The following is an 18022-nucleotide window of genomic DNA, read 5'->3' as shown; positions in this document are numbered from 1 at the left end:
AACGACCTTGAACTGTTGCAGGCACGCAGCATCTGCAGCAAGCACCGCAACGAGCTCCAACAACGACAAAGGTAACGATGCACGATACCTCGCACTTACATAACCACACCTTGCATGCACTGTCGCAAATAGGAAGCCGCTACTGCCCTTACTACCCGTCCTACTGTCGCAGGGTTTTTTTTCCCTTGGCGCTTGCCTTGGCACTTTTTTCCTCTGCCCTTACAACCGCTACCCTTCGATCGCTTTCGTCCACTTTCTATCTCCTGATGGACCATGTTAATGACTAATCTTACCCAGACGCATGGATGACATCACAGCCCGCATCCTGATTCAAAAACTAACATGTTATACGGAGGTGACAGCAGAACTTTTGGTTTGGTCACCACGTTGGTGTGGGAGTGGAGGGGCCCCATCCTTTATTAAAAGCGATGTCGGAGATTTGATGATTTACAGGATTCCTGATTCTCACGGTACATTCATGAAATGGTCATACGGGGAAACCCTACTTCATTGCTACTACGGAGATGCTGAGTCCCATCGCTAAAACTCACTTAAATCTTGATAACCTGCCATTGTTGCAGCAGTAACCGATATAACAATTGCGCCAGGCACACGTTGTCTTGTATATGCGTTGCCAACCGCAGCTCCGTATTCTGTCTGGTTACATTTATCTGTATTTGAATACACGTGCCTATACCAGTTTCTTTGGCGGTACGGTGTATGTACAGGATATAAATAAATCTGTGATGGGCTTTTTGGTTGCCTTCCTGCATCCTGTAGAAGTCGATGGAATACGAGGAACGATGTTTGTAGCCATCAATACATCCGACTTCTTTCATTTTGCGTGTCATAAATATTAGGTTTGATGGCGACAATCCTCATACAACGAAAAAGTAGTGTATTCCATAGGTAGGTTAGACGGTATAGGTTACACGCTCCTGCATTTGCTGTCGCTGGCATCAACTGCGTCAATTATAAAGGACTCCAACGGCATTGATTTCACACACACACACACACACACACACACACACACACAAGTACGCACACACACACATACAACTATACCGCAAGAATCACCATCGAAAAATACACGCATAAAGTTTTTCTTCCGCAATTTAGTAGCTATTTATTGTTAATGCAGTTGAATCTAATGGTGGTAATCGCTTGGGCCCTACCTCTGCGGGTGTGCATCCTGTAGTAAGAGAAAAATGGCCAGGCGGTCGGGAGCTAGTCGATAATGGCAGGGTATTAGGGATGGAGGAAAGATGGAGTGAGATACGTTAAGTTTCTTCACCCTGTTTCACGATCCATCAGGTTCCCTTCGCCCCCTCTGGAATTGTGCTCGCAGATTCGCCGTTATCCGCAGGAGCAGTCGCTCTCAGGGACCGGCTCCTGTTACAGCTCAGATGCTATCGACGATGACAGCGCAAGGACCATTTTTTAATCCTAATGGGAAGTGTCAAATATTGTAAATGGCGTGCAGGGCGTCTTGTGGCTTGAGAGGCTGCTGTTTTTGGTAAGTACACTGGAAATCCGAGATGATGGGTGGAGCTGTCCGCCTAGTGCAGGGAGATGATACCATGCCTTCCAGCCTTCCTCCCATCTACATGACACCAACATGTGTCCTAGAATATGGTTGGAGTTTTATGAATTAGCCTACTTGGAAGCCTCAAGTTGAAGAACACTTGGAACAGATGCGATACATTGTGTTACCGTTCTAGTTTATATTTACAGATTAACCGCGTTATGAATGTTCAATACAGCGACAGTGTGGTCAGATGTGTCATTCCATAACTCGTAGAAAAGTGATTACACTGGGTAGACACTGGCTATGAAAGGTAAGTTAATCAAATCCTCTGAAATACAGTTTCAACACACCTTATAAACGCTACTTTATGTCTGTGCAGAGGACAATTCACTCTTGTGTCAGAAGACCTGTCTTTGTAGAGCAGATTTGAAACGCTAGTGCTACTAACGTTTCTTCATTACGTACGAATTCAAAAACACAATAATTTCCTGTTTCGTTACGTAGGAATACCATCACGTTTATACACTAAAAGGCCGTTTGCAGACTGATAGTAATTGTTTTCTGCAATCATTTCCTGTTATCGAGGTAGGATTATGGAATTTTTCTTAGTGGATGGTCTCTCGCTCAGTAAACTGCAGGTCGTTCTGCAAATTCTTACTATCCTCTGGCGTTGCTACTTTGTTATAGACAACTGAATGCATCACCTGCGAATAGCCTTAAGGAGACACGCCCCTGAACGTGTTGCAGTTTTAGCATCATCGTCACCTTCATAGTGCGACTGATCTATAAATGAGAGATAGCTCAAAATTCTTACACACAATTAGGGTGATTAGTCAAAGCATTTCCCAAAAAATCATTGAGATATCTATTATATTTTGGTACTGTCAGCAATATGTATAAAAGTATAAATCACGGAACACTATTTCACTGCTACCCATTTTCTTTTGAACCACTGACTGCACAGCTTGGAAAAAGAATCAGAGTACAGACAACATTCACGTAAGTGTTTTATGCCTCCAGTTTCCTTCCATGATGCTGATCTGTGTAAAAAACAAGTAATTTATTTTACTGTAACAAAAGTCTTTAAATATGTAGCTCATATATCACCGACATCATTGTGTTAAAACTTTTTCAGGAAATAGTAGGCAAGGGAGGTAGATGAGGTAATTCTAAATATCGGTACCAATTTTTGTGAGTTTAACTTCAGTCATTTATGAGAAAAGTGTACATAAATGATGAAAATTCAAGTTTTCGTTAAACCGCAAAAGAAGATTTACACATATATTAACTTACCACTGTGCTCGTTTAGAACATTCCAGAAGCATACTCCAGTTGTCATCCTGTTTCCTTATCCTCCATACTCTTTCTCTACATTCTTTCTTTCTCCTTGACTCTGTAACGCGCCAACTGGCGGTACCCAAGGTCGAAATTACGACGACAATGGATCGTACTGTACCAGCGTCGCTATGCCGTTAATGTATGGCTTCCCGCTGTGCAAAATACTTGGACGAACCAGTCGACCACTACAGCTTTAATTGCGTACAGTTTTTAATGTCATAGTCGATGTTATAACTGCGGTTCGAAATCTGATTTTAGAAGATTCCAGTGGTAGTGGAGCGCCTACTCGAAGTCTAGTTCGTACCGTAATCGCACTCTCAAGGAACAAATTGAAGACAGACACCCTTAGTATAATCACTTCTGCGGCAACATCAACCACTGAATATGCAGCCGGCTCGAATATCGAATAATGAAAGACAGAACCCTTACTTTACACAACGTCGAGATCGAACAATGACACGATTACACTACGAATAGACACATCCAATCATTCTAGTGGCAATGATCACAAATATTAAGCAGTAATTACTAGATTGTCCGATTTAGATAACAACGCTCGTTATCTAAGCTACTGGTCGAATCCAAGCATCAAATCTCTTTAAATACAGTACCAGTTTATATTATGTCGAGATAAATGCCCCAAGTATCTCGCAATTCTTCTCCCACACAACGAAGTTCTCACAACGCAGTACATTATCTCTGGAAAAGACTCGTAATTTTTTAATTACTTACAAAATTCCTATTCCATATACCGTCGTGTTAAGACAAGTTTGTGTTAAGTCGCTTCCACCAATATCGATAAGAATTGGAATAATTTAAGCTACCACTAAATCTCTTTCCACTAGGCCCAGCGTTGCTATATAAATAATACGACGTCACGTACTTCACAGATTTACTAATCTTCCTCCGGAGTGTAATCATTGACCTTTCAGTAATAAATTAGAACTTCAATTCTACTTTTCAATGAAATCGTTTTAACTTTTAGGAAATATATACCCTCTGTAGGTTTATCGTGGTTCCACTCAGTCAATGAACTTTTGATTAGGTAAACTTACAAATACCAGCGTATGCTTGTGTCCTGCAACGCGGTATTAAGATCTCGGGAATTCAACCTTTTCTTTTCCCGTAAAATGTATTTACACATGCCAGATACTAATTAAATACACGTAAGGTTTATGTTAACCCAAGAAACTTAAATTTATTTTCTCTGGGTATTTCAATACAATTTCATTCACGTAAGTGAGCGAGTGCCATCAAAGACTACACCCCACAACACGGAAATTCCGTAAAAAGAAATTAAACAAAAACCTTAAATGCCACCACCACTTTAAATCTAACCTTAAGGGACAATTTAAAACAATTCTGACCCTCTTCAGGCGCTGACAATACGCGATCTGCTAAGTTTCCTACTTGAAGTTTGGCCACTAATCACTTTGGCTAATCAAGTTCTTTTTAGCTGCGTGCTGCTTGTAAAATGGTTCCTTTATTTTCTCGTCGCTTATCCACTCAACTATTGGTGCGCTCTATCACAATATAGTGAAACAATTCGTATTTATTTGAGCCAATTCTCGGTCGGCTGTGAGATAGTGGTATTTAAACAACTACGGACATGTGTTCGAGGCTTTCCCTTCTCGACACACACACACACCAACCACTGCCCACCCACTTCAACAAAACTGCTAACAACCCAATTACCTCTGGGCGAGCAGCGACCACTAATCATACAACACGGACATGATATCGGTTCCACCGATTCCCAAAAACTCAGCACCAGCAAATCTAATTCTCTCTCTAACCAGACTCACGCTGGATTTACCACAGTAAACTTCACGACCGAAATTGTCCACAAGACGACAATTAATCGACAGCTCGTGCACCTAAATTCGCCAAAATCGGTGTATCACCAGCGACTATTCACAAAATCCCACAGAATCTCTGTATATTTCGTTGCTCAGCGTTGGGAGGAAACAACCGTCACAGCCACGTATATGAGCAGGGGCCTAACAGACTAAATAGCCATTCTGCCACCGCGAGCTGTACCCAAATTAAAAGTACTGATACTACCAATCAAAACTCCTTTCCCTCTCCCAAGCCTTAACTGCCAGTTGCGGTGCCTCGCCACACCACGCGGTGAGTCGCTCTACTATCAGACCTAGATGCACACCTATATATCCACTTAGTCGGTGAGAGGTGTACGTGGGTACTAATTAACGTTTTATGTATTACCATAGGAACCATTTAAAACGAACAAACACGCAGTACCACGCCAACTTTTGACAATTAATTAATTATTCGTTGCTGCTGTCGGTTATCTACGACAGCGGCCTGTTACTGCGCTTCGCTCAGGCTGCATCTCTGGACCCAGCGATGGCGAGTTGTTGCATCGCTGAAGTCGCGCGCGCTCACCACCTGTTTTTTCGTCGACGTTCGCGGCTCATCTACAATATATTTTTTTTCTTAATACATCGTACACGTACATTTACAGTAACCACCAGGTTTTTTTTATTAAGTTATCGTGTCGGATGCTCAGCACTAGTAAGGGCGAACGTAACCCGTGCGTTTTTAACACAACTCCTTGGTAGCAGCTTCTGCAGCTGTCTCTGCTTCGGTTATCCCCCCGCTTATCAATAGCAGTTAGAGCTGAAGCCATATTCCTTCCCGTCTGGATGTTCAATTTCTTCATAATATTGATCCTTGAAATTGCACCATCATTGAATGTTATTAGTGGATCCATTACACCAGTCTTCAGCACTGTCAGCCCTACAAATAGAGTTTTCGGTATTCTCTCGCATATACAGCTGTTGAAGCTTTCATTTGCATTCTAAGAGAGACCATGCATATATTTCCTAAGTAGATTTATATTTGCCAGTTCCCTATATATAGGCCTAATTGCCTCTATTACATCAAGTGGTAAGGAATGCTTGTGCGTATAATGTATGCCTGTAGAATTGCCCAACCAGTACTCGCACCACGGACCTTCCCCTTTGGAACACAAACCATGCTGTGTGGTTTCATCTTTTGACACTCTGTGAAACCATGTTGCCCAAACTGCTCGTCTCATGTTCCCCAAATCTCTTTATTGATAGTTCATAATATTGAGTCAAAGAATCAATTTCAGTTTTTGTAACACGACCTGGACCACCTATGTGTTTTACGTCTGACAGTTTTTTTCCACTGAAGTCTCTACATAATTTTCTCAGCCAAGCTTCCTTTCTTTCTTCTACATGCCCAACACATTCAAGCTTTCCTATCAGAATGTCCCCATATGGTCTGTAGTGTGTCCTTTAATCTTCATCCCCAAGGTAGCCTACATACCTCAAACCATGACTGACCTCTGATCTTCTAAAAATGTTTAGAACTCCTTTCGTTTCCATGTTTCTACTTGGGGCATCAAAGTTCGTTACACAAACATGGGTGCCAATAAATTTACTTGAACAACCCTGGCAGTGCTTTGTTTGACATTTGTCATCTAGTATCTTAACAGTTTCAACAAATGTGGCATTTACAACCCCATTCAGAAAAGTATGACCTCTCTTCTGCCAAGATCCAACAAATGCTGATACAACGTCTGTATTCTCAGACAAGGCTGCTACTTCTTCTGCTGCTCTTTTCTGAATGTTCACTTCTACCACATAAAGCATTATCCATTGATTTATTGTATCTGTGAAACCTCAGTGGAAGTGGAGGCAAATCTATCACTGCACAAAAAGTCTAGGCAGTTCTCCTTCCCCTTCCAATACATCGCATTGCATAAGCAAGCTGAATATTTACACGGTAATGTCGACTATCAGTTACTGGTGATGTAATAGTTTCACTGTGCATCTTACACGAGTTACAGGTAATCACTAACCGACTTGACAGACCCTTCCATGCTGAAATGTCCTCAGAAAGGTTAATACTATCTCCACAATTGCAGTACTTGCATTTAACAGCATTCTTCAAAAGTCTTCACAGCATATTTAGATTCACAATAACATTTCCGTCGTTATTGATGCTCACAATACTACTCGGCTTGTTCTTACTACATATAGAAAGCGAAAGTTTACTTATAGAAGCACTGCCTGTAGACACAGTTTCCGCAGGCGCCTTTTGAAGTAACTAATGTGTATTATTCGGTTGTGTTTGGAAAATGTTCCCGCTAAACTTTCGTTTGGGGCTAAATTTCTTTACACTCGGCATTTTTTGCACAGGGAACACATACACACAAACAGAATAACACACAATAGCTACAAAACCACCTGCATATGAAATTACGGAATCATATATTCTCAGATCTTTGTTTACATTCGAACCATAGCCTTCTAGACATGCCTGTTCTTTGGTAGCGGGAGTCAGTGCCTTCTAGAATACATCTGTGTTAACGATCCTTAACTAACGACGGAAAAAAGGGAAGAATAAAATAATACATCACGTATTCTGACGCACTTCAAACTGATAGATGGGCATGGACCCTGTGCAACATTACGTTCAACCTCAAATTTAGAAGGAATGGAAAATGAAAATGCCCATAAACTATACATTTTTTAAATCACCATGACATGCTCTAGTCTATAAAAAAATGGCTCTGAGCACTACGTGACTTAACATCTGAGGTCATCAGTGCCCTAGAACTTAGAACTACTTAAACCTAACTAACCTAAGAGAATCACACTTACCCATGCCTGAGGCAAGATTCGAACCTGCGACCGTAGCGGTCGCGCGGTTCCAGAATGAAGTTCCTAGAAACGGTCGGCCACACCGGCCGGCATGCTCTAGTCTATAGACCGTGAATTTTTTTTTCAAATTTTTGGTCATTTTTACAAGCGAGTCCCCTTAAAGATCATCCGACGCTTTCTGCTATATCATTTATATACATATTGTAAATATCACGTGAACGGGCTGTCACCTAACTGAGAAGTACTCTGTGTTAAAGCGCAAGATTTACAGAATTACTGTTATTTTTCCCTAATATTTTATACGTTGAACGCTAGCTACGAAATTGGGGAAGTGATTTATTCTACCCTTCGCCACCGCTAGGACGAAAGCTCTTTACTGACCGCAACAGTGTCCTGTCCCAGGAATAGGCGGTACCCGGAAATTCATACACAAGAAGAGTTGAAGCCGCTGGCGCAGAACAGTAACGGCCGGCCGCTAGGCGTGGAAGCCTTGTTATACATTTGATCGGAACTCGTGAGCACCTCCGGTAGAGAATGGTCTACGGCGGGGAATCACAGGGGCGGCAGCTGCCGTGCCATGAATGTTTCAGTCGGCACAGTGGGGCGCCGCATCTGTATGGCAGCAATAAGCAGCGCCCGTCACGCAGTCGGGGCACGCACAGTGTTCTCCGCGGCACGCGTCGGTAACAAGCCACGTAGCCAACCAACAACAGCAGACGCAAGGCGCGGCGCGGCAACCCGGCGCGCAATTTCGACGCAGTATTACACTAGGGCGGTGCTACTTATTCACAAGGGGCGCTCCCGCAGAACAGAGGACTGCATACGAGAATACAGCATCTGACGACGAGTTGTCTAGTTGAATCGATGACGTAACAAGCTTGTTCGCTTTGTTGCTCAGACGACGCTAGCACATACGTCGCATACACACTCCTGAGGCCATAATGAAATGCAGGCAGGCGTGGATCCTAAGTGGCCCGTGACGGATCGGTGTGGAAAATCTGAGCTGACGAGAGACACGGAATTTGGGAAGTGGAACATACTGAATGGGCACCGGTTGTTAAGGAAATACTTTGAAATGCGTTTTTTGAGACTCAGCAGTTCGACATAAATACAACATTGCTAAACAACTGCGCCGTGCTTTACCATATCACTGTTAATGTTCATAACTTTCAATGAATTTAATTTCATAGCTTACAAAATGCACTAACTTTGACTACAGAGAATGCATGAGACAGTACTAGAACTATCTTCAAATTCAATCTCATTAAACCAGCAAGCTTTGCAAACATAAAACCTTTTCATAATTAAAAATGTATTAAACAGACATTCCCCCCTTGTTAAAGAAACAGAAAGTGAAATTATCCCTTAACAACTGAGATTAAAAGAAAAGCATTTACTTTTAATATACTGCAGAACGTTCGAAACGGCATTTAGTTATTAACAGGCCAAACTGAATGACAATTTTCATATACATATTCATTCTGCCTTTAGACTTAGCGCTTACCATAAAAAAATTGAGGTAAGTTCGTACTATCTATCCTCCATCTTTTGACTGGTTATGTTGCCGACAGTCGTCCTACCGTCTGTCTCTGGTCTTAACGTTAATGTGGTGCAAAGGTCACACCAACTTGTCCTACGAATAGTTTCAATTAGTATTATTAGACCAAGAGGACTAATTTGTAGCGTATTGTTAACACTTGTACGAAAACACTAGCGTAACAGATTTCAGTTGTGTTCTCGAACATAAACACTTACTATTGGTGTGGCATAACATCGACGCCATTGTTTCAAGTCTGCATACCATCTATTCAGGGTTCACCAGGTTAACGTAGCGTTTTCTTGCGCAACTTACTCGATCCGCAGCTCCAGCGTCCATTATTCGTGGTGGATGCATTCCAAACCCCTGCACCAGAATCTAGGCCTGTAGCGCTACTGCCAACGGATAAGGTTCCCGTCACGTGCTGGAAGCCTCTCCTTCAGTTCCAGCGTCGACACACTGCCCTGTGTCAGTGTGCGCAGATGCACGGCTAGTCTCACACCATCATGCTCTCTGTCGGTACCCTCAGTTACTTCCAGAGCTTCGATTATTACTAGTTACCCGCTTCTGTCTAACTATGTAACCGTCTTCCTCCTCCTCTTACTCTGTCCAGTGATTACGTATATTTACTGTATAGTCCATTAATTTGGTTAAGGCTCGAGCTTAGCTTGCCGTAGTCGATAATGTGACAAAACTGGCTAACAAACTAACGTCCAGGTAGACAATGAAGGAAAGGTTTAGTACACATAGAGTAAATTCAGTCTTTCCTGCCTTGGAGCTTCAGTTCACATGAGCACAAAACAGTTTCTCAGTTGAAGTCACTGCCTTACTAAACTGCTTAACTGCGTTTCTAGAAAAAGTGAGTAAGGTCTTTAAGATCATAGTGCCACGCGGGATTAGCCGAGCGGTCTTAGCGCTGCAGTCATGAACTGTGCGGCTGGTCCCGGCGGAGGTTCGAGTCCTCCCTCGGGCATGGGTGTGTGTGTTTGTCCTTAGGATAATTTAGGTTAAGCAGTGTGTAAGCTTAGGAACTGATGACCTTAGCAGTTAAGTCCCATAAGAGTTTACACACATTTGAACATTTTGATAAGATCGTAGTGAGACTACTGTATCGAAATAAAATCACTGTGACAAGCCAAGATATCAAACTCGGGGAGGCACTAGCATCGAGAACTCAAGTATCTGTGCAGTCAGGACGAGAAGCACTGGCGTTTTCACTTAGCTCTGGAACGTGGCGATCACGGGTTGGTTGGCTAGCTGCAGCTGCCTTATATGAGCCATCCGACCCCTGAAGTACCCTGTGGAGGGTGTATTGCTCTAGAGCTACACTGACGGAAAAGAAAATCACAGACAGTGGCATAGTTAGCTCCATTATAAGGACGCAAACCAGGTTTGCTTTAAATATACGGTGTATCGATCGTGAGTATTATTTATCTACGAAATTGGACGTTTTGAGTTGATATCAATCAATAATGCCTTTAAAGTGACAGTGACGCCTTTGTAAACACATCACTGAGTTGAAACAAGGTCGTGTAATAGGAGTACGAGAAGGTGGATGTCCCTTCCGCGATATGGCTAAAAGACATGACAGTAAAGTAGGTAGCCACTGCACATGCCTGTTGGCCGAAGGTCGCGGGAACATAACAAGAAGACCGGGCTCCGCGCAGCCACGTGGCACTATCGAGGACTTTCGTGCTAAGCGCATCGCTGTGGCGCGTCGTACTGCATCTGCAGCAGCAATCTGAGCACCATTAATCTCCACAGTAGCACAACGAACTGTAACAAGTACATCTCCGAGCCAGACGCTCTGTGGTATGCATTCCACTGACCTCAAACCTCATTCATTTGCAACTTCAGTGGAGGGTAGGTTGGAGGTCTGTTTGAATGGTGAATGCCGGTTCTGGCCTGCTTTCAGTAATGGCCGTGTGTTGGTCAGGAAGACATCTGAGGGCGTGCAATCATCCTGTCTGCGTGCTAGGCATACTGGACCTACCTTCGAGATATGGTCTTGGGTGTGATATTGTACAACAGCAGGAGTAATCTCGTGGTTACCCCATGCACCCTGATTGCAAATTTGTACGTCAGCCTGGTGATTCGACCAATCATGAACAACATTCCAGGGGCGTTTTCAAACGGAACAACGCTCCCCCACGTACCGCTGTTGTAACCTAACTTTCGCTACAATGAGTCGAAATGCAGGCTTGGCTTGCTCGGTCATCATATCTACTTCCAATCGAGAACATATGTTACGTCATCGGCGACAAACCAGCGTCATCCACAGACAGCATTCACTGTCTCTGTATTGACCGACGAAGTGCAACAGCCATGGAGCTCCATCCCATAAACTGATTACCGGTCCCTGTAGCACAGAATGCATGGTTGTTTGTTTGTTTGCATTTTAAATATCCTGGCGGTTACACCGGTTGTTAATATACCAGCATTTCAGATTTTTGTTGGCTTATGTCGTGCATATATTAGTTTGTGATCTTACAATGTTAATCACATGAATATTTTACCTAGGCAAATGTATTACCGATATTTCATTGCTTTTCAGCTCTTCAGGTATATTTCGTCTGTTGGAGCGCAGAGTGCCGACAAGTGTAAGGTGAAAATCACTCCACAGAGTCTCAGCAAGTTCCACTGAAATGTAGTACCGATCCGTCGTAACACTGCTGGCTGATTTCTCAATGGGTTATGTTAGTCTCCTTACAGTATTCACTGACCCATTTAGATGCTGTGCTGATCGCAAATCTTGTCTTACAGTAAGTCAACATTCTAATTAGAAAGCCGTATTCTCCAGGTTTTTCTTTTAGAAACATTTTGAATGGGCAGCGACCACGGAACGAAGACGACATCTCACCCACTGTGCCGCGTCGACGAGGAATGAAATATAATGGAAGTGAAGAATTCAAGCTTTCAAAAATTTCCCTCAACGGAGCAAACTTGTGGCCACGAATTTCACTTGTATTCTTATCATCAAACCACAATACTTTAGTCAACTCGAAAAATCTGGTCCGACTCGTTAATCTACAGTGTACTTGGCCGCCTTGATATGTGGACCATAAATTTTGAATAGGTATCTTATTGTCGTGATTTGAACCCATGATTAGTTAGAGCCCTTTACAACAAAATAACTCATCTTCATCGGTTGGCTCAATACACTTTCCAGAAGCCTCTTCGTCAGAAGGTAATTTAATCAGATTCATAACATGAGCTGTAAAAAAGAGCTTTATAGCCTCTTTCGGAGACCCAATTTTTCCTTGTTCTCATAGCCCTGTTCTTCACCGCACTATGTTTTGTACAGAACGTCGATATTCTCGAGATGGCTCCGTAACATACTCGCGTCCACTTCTGGCATTGAATTTATCACAATTGCTATCATTAGCATGTGTTGGGTTACGCTGAACTTCCTCCACATCATCCACTTCACTTTCATCTAAATCTGATTCGTTCAAGTCTTCGAGGACTCTTTCAATTTAACTATCATGTAAACTTTGTCTATTCATGTTACATGATCAGCAGCAGCAGAAACAATGAAAATAAAAACCGTTGCCTTCATAAAAATATGTTTGAAGACCACAGTGCAAAAGTCCGTTTCGCTTTACGTACTTAAAACCAAAATCTCTACCACCTGACATTGGTATTACCGACGAGGTGAGGAAGGCTTTTAATAAAATTGAATAAATGACCTATTAATTTCAATAAACAAAATCTCTACTCACACAATCATAAATTCAGTAATGAACAATTAGCTTTGATTTCAAGTTGATATATCAAAGGCCGTGGATACAACATATATCCACCGTGTCGGTGGGCCTATGAAGACCCCTGTTGGTATTGATAGGGTTAATAACTTGAGTACCCACAAGAATGTTGAATTCAAGAGTGCAAACGTTGCATGAATAGTGTTGCACGGCGCCGGACGCCGTTTTGTGAGATGGAGTTACATGCCTGTGGCACTTGGTCAGTCAATACAGGGGCTGTTAATGCTGTTTGTGGATGCTACAGTTGTCGTTCGATAATGTGTCACGTGTGCTCGATTGAATACAGATCTGGTGATGGATCAGGCCAAGAAAACATGTCGACTCCCTGCAGAGCACGTTGCTTAGAATGAGAGTATTGGGGTGATCGTCATCCTGTTAAAAAATATCCCTTGGTATGTTGTTCATGAATGGCCGCACAAGAGGTTGAATCACCAGAATGATGTATTATTTCGCGTTCAGGGTGTTTGAAATAACCACGAGATTGCTCCTGATCTCATACGAAATCACACCCCAGACAACAACTCCAGGTGTAGTAGGTACAGTGTGTCTAGCATACGGACAGGCTGGTTGTAAGCCCTCAGCCGGCCTCCACCTAACCAACACACGACCAACACTGGTAGCGAGCAAAATCGGCTTCAATATGGAAACACGACAGACTTCCACTCTGCCCTCCAATGATCCCTCACTTGACACCAATGAAATCGAAAACGGTGGTGGTTTGGATCATAGGGAATTCACGCTACAGGTAGCCTCACTCGGAGCTCTCCTTGAAAATAACCGATTTGTTATGTTGTGTGGTGCCAACTACTAGTCGCATTGCTGCTGCAGTACGATCCGCCACAGAAATATCCCAAACACTGCGGTTTTCGGGATTCATAGTTCCACGTGATCGTTCGGACATTCTCGCGACCTTCGCTTCCAACAATCATGTATAGCAGCTATATTCCTCCCGAGCCTTTCTGCAATAACGCGGAAGGATCATCCAGACTGTCGAAGTCCTATTACACGACCACTCAGTGATTTTATAATAAAGCCATCTCAACCGCTCGAAGACATTCTTGACTAACACATCTCACTGCGTCCATTATCAGAGATACCTAGCACTTACAACCGTGCCAGCGAGTGTTTAAAAGGAAACCTGATTTTCATTCCCGTAGTAGCGCTACTAGCGCCACTCTTACGCGACTGGGGCAGAGTTTGAATATTCATAGATGTAGAAACACACCTACCAAATTCTGTGTATCTCGCACGACGCCTCCTTGATCCTACGATTTTTGTTCTGTCATTGTATCGTTTTTATTCTTGTTATTCACAGGTAGCCCGCGGAGAACATTTGAAGCAACTACAGCGAGCGCAGCGGCGATAGTCCAGTGCAGACCGCGAGGTTCAGAAGGCAGGCGCTGCGCTGCAGTCCGCTGTTCTGTTTGCTCGCAGCAGGCTGCGCCCGGCCCAGGTAATTCGTGGCCGGCGCCAGATAACACGGCGCCGCCGCCCGAGTGGCTCGAAACGTTAATAGACTGGGGACCGGCCCGCCGCCGCAGATAACGCCCTAACGGCAAATACTACTCTTTATGACTGCCCTGTAATCTGAGTTATGGTCCGTATGGACCACTACACATCGTTCCTTAATTCCTTCCCTTCTTATTTTCAGAAAAACTAACTCTACGAGGAAAAAAAGACTGACCGTCTATTTTAAGTGGGCAGAGAGAATATTCGGATCGGAAAAAAGAGAAAGTAAATAGAGATTAACCAATCGCTTAAAAGACGATTGTCACTGCAGCTAAAATGTCCGGCTTCTTAGTATTTCCGTAAATAGATAAATATTGTCATCACGTTGAGAATAAGTAAATACAGTACACTGAGGTGACATGACTCAAGGAAAAATTTGGAAATTTGTGGTAACCTTCTATGGGACCAAACTGATGAGGTCATCGGCCCCTAGACTTACACGCTACTTAATCTAATTTAAAATAACTTACGCTAAGGACAGCACACACACCCATGCCCCAGGGAGGACTCGAACCTCCGACGGGGGAGCCGCGAGAGCCGTGACAAGACGCCTGAGACCGCGCAGCTACCCCGCGCGGAAAGACTCAAAGGATACCTCCTACAATCGTGTCAGATCTCCTTTTGGTGGGCGTAGTGAAGCAGCTCGACGTGGCATGGACTCAGCAAGCAGTTGGAAGTCAATGCTGCCTCTACAGCTGTCCATAATTGCTAACTTGTTGCAGTTGCATAACTGGCCTCTCGTTTACGTGCCATAAATGACGGGCGATCTGGGTGGCCAAACAACTCATCGAATTGTTCAGAACGTCCTTCAAACCAATTGCGAACATCTGTGACCCGGTGACATGTCGTATTGTCATTCATAAAAGTTCCGTAGTTGTTTCGGCACATGAAGTCCATGAATAGCTGCAAATGGTCTCCAGGTAGCGGAACGTAACCATTTCCAGTTAGTGATCGCTTCAGTTAGACCAAAGGACCCTGCCCACACCAGTACGGAGCCACCACCAGCTTGCACAGTTTTTTCTAGAACTTGCTTCGTGGCGTCTGTGCCTCATTCGAACCCTACCATCAGCTCTTACCAAATCAATACCAATAAGTACTTTTCTGACCAAGCTTGTAAGTCTAGGGTCTAACGATACGGTCACGAACCCACCGTCGTGCTGTTAGTAAAGTCACTCGACTCAGTCGTCTGCTACCATAGCACATTAACGCCAAATTTCACCGTCCCGTCCTACGCGGTACGTTCGTCAAACGTCCCACTACGCAAACGCTACTGTTCTCAGTCGATAAGTGATATTCTCGGCACATTCTTGACTCTATTGATCTCGGAATATTGATTTCCCTAATGCTTTCCTATGTGGAACATCTCATGCCTCTAGCACAAACTCCCATTTCGCGTTCAAAGTCTGTTAATTCCCGTCATGCTGCCATAATCATATAGGAAACCTTTTCATATGAATCATATGAGTACAAATAACACTCCATCAATGAACTGCCCTTCTATACCTTGCTTACGCGATAGTACAATCAAATGTACATGCGCATATCTCTGTACAATGACTTTTGTCACGTCAGTGTTTTGCTCCGCAGGGGAAAGGAAGGTAACTTTTATTTACTTATATTACCCTATCAAGGTAACCCTTTAATCAGGCACGTCGTTTTATTTACTATGTAGATTAAATGTTTTTTGAATCTATATGTGTATTGTTATCTTTGATTTTAACTAATTTTATTTATTCTTATCGGAATATTTAGTTTTTGAGGTTATTTCATATAAATAACTTATTTTAATATATTACAAATAATTGAATATCCCTGCCCATAAATTTTATTTTATTAGTATTAATTGATTATTTCAAGTCCGCAAGGGAAAGAAACGAACTTCTTGAGTCACATTATGCACTAAGAACGCTGATTTCGAAATGGTAAAAACGAGCATGAAGTACACAGAGATAGGTACCTTAAAGTTATGGCTAACCACTTCTCACTAAGCAGTACGAACTTTGGCGACCGTTCTCGCTCAGCATTCTACGACTACGAACTTGAAGTTTATGTGCCGAATGTGGTGGTCTTGTGGCAGATATACTGCGCTCATGTTGAAAAATAGCTTGAAGTAATTCATGCGGTACGATTTTATTTTACTCTTCCGCAAGTCAGTTTTCGCTACGTGATAGAGGTTAATGTACCGAATTATCTGGCGTACGCAAGTAGTTTTCCACTTTCATAGCTATCGACTTATGTAAATGGACTTTCTTAATGGAGCAATATAATACTATCAGTGACACTGAAAAAAAAACCTCGAAGAAAAATTTATAGTTCTTCGTTTCGAAAACGGGTAGGAGGGACTACAGCTGTGGTAATTTTTTTAAAAAGACCTCTACCCAATGCAGACCTCCCTCAAAGAAGGGTGTACATTAAATTTTTGGCAATGTTGAGCTTTCGCTGGAATGCAGTGATACATCACATGTGGCATGCTTAAATGCCAACAGATGTCTTGTTTCTGTTTCTAAGTTGAGGTGTTTGTTGCCATACATTTGACAATCCTAAAAGTCGTTGCATACCAGTGCAAATGGTGCATGTGGCTCGAAGTAACTTCCACACGAAAGGCTGTTGTAACGTCAAATGAAAGCACATAAAGGAAATTAGAAGCAGAATACCATGAGAATTTAGAGGAACAATAGAAAATGTTATATTTCTGCAGCTGGTAAAGACGATACTGAAAAATTCATGTCAAATGTGGATCGTGCAAGAACGTTGTGTATCATCATAACCAAGTATTGTAAACTAGAAAAGAAAAATATTCATTCTGACCATTGTGTTGGACAAAACAAAAACAGTACTATGATACATTTGGTAGGGTGTTTTACAACAGAACAGCTAAAGCTAATGGTTTCTGGGTGTAGCTTTCTGCCCTTCAACCACACTTTCGCATAAATCGAAGAAAAAGAATAGTAACTGATATCATAATTCGATATGAATAAAAGTATGTGGTGATATCTGAAGATTGTTTAAGTAAGTTTTCCATAACAACGGAAACGAGTGAGAATGAGTTTGTTGCCATTCTTAGCCTTCATTCGTTGTGTAAGAAGCTTCTTCATCTAGCGACAGAGATAAAGGACTTGTTGGATATCCGTAACTAATTCCATGTACAGTAGTGGGAATTTCATGTTAACTTACCTTCTTTTATATACATATGAAAAATTAGATGGTGGTTAAATGTCTGGTGTTCCTCAGTATTTACGGATAAACTGGCTTCATAGTTTTATTTTTCCATTCAATCATTTCAGTCGTGCCAACGACCGCGTTCACTTTGAAGGGCTGACAACGCAGCCAAGAGCTGGGCGCCTTACTGTGTCGGAATGTCAGCTGAACAGCAGCACTGGCGCCAGTTATGGGCCGGGCAGTTGCCAATCGAGCACCTGTCATGAGGATTTAATCAGATTTGAGCTCTAACTTGGCGACTGCGTGGCCAGTGTAAGTTAATTACGGAGCGGTCGTGTAACACGTTTACACAGAGACCTGCGGGAGTGGCTGCACACTGAGGCCACAACTCGCTCGCCTCACGCGGCAGCGCTATTGTGTAGCAGCCCCCGCAGCGGACACTCTCTGAAGTTTCCACTCCTGTTTATACTCTCTCTCCACATGGCAGTAAATGAGAAAACGAACGCCGAGCGGGGTTAACGCAATGGACTCC

The sequence above is a fragment of the Schistocerca cancellata genome, chromosome 5, assembly GCF_023864275.1.
Source record: "Schistocerca cancellata isolate TAMUIC-IGC-003103 chromosome 5, iqSchCanc2.1, whole genome shotgun sequence".
In the NCBI taxonomy this organism is placed as follows: domain Eukaryota; kingdom Metazoa; phylum Arthropoda; class Insecta; order Orthoptera; family Acrididae; genus Schistocerca; species Schistocerca cancellata.
This window is presented reverse-complemented; position numbering follows the sequence as displayed.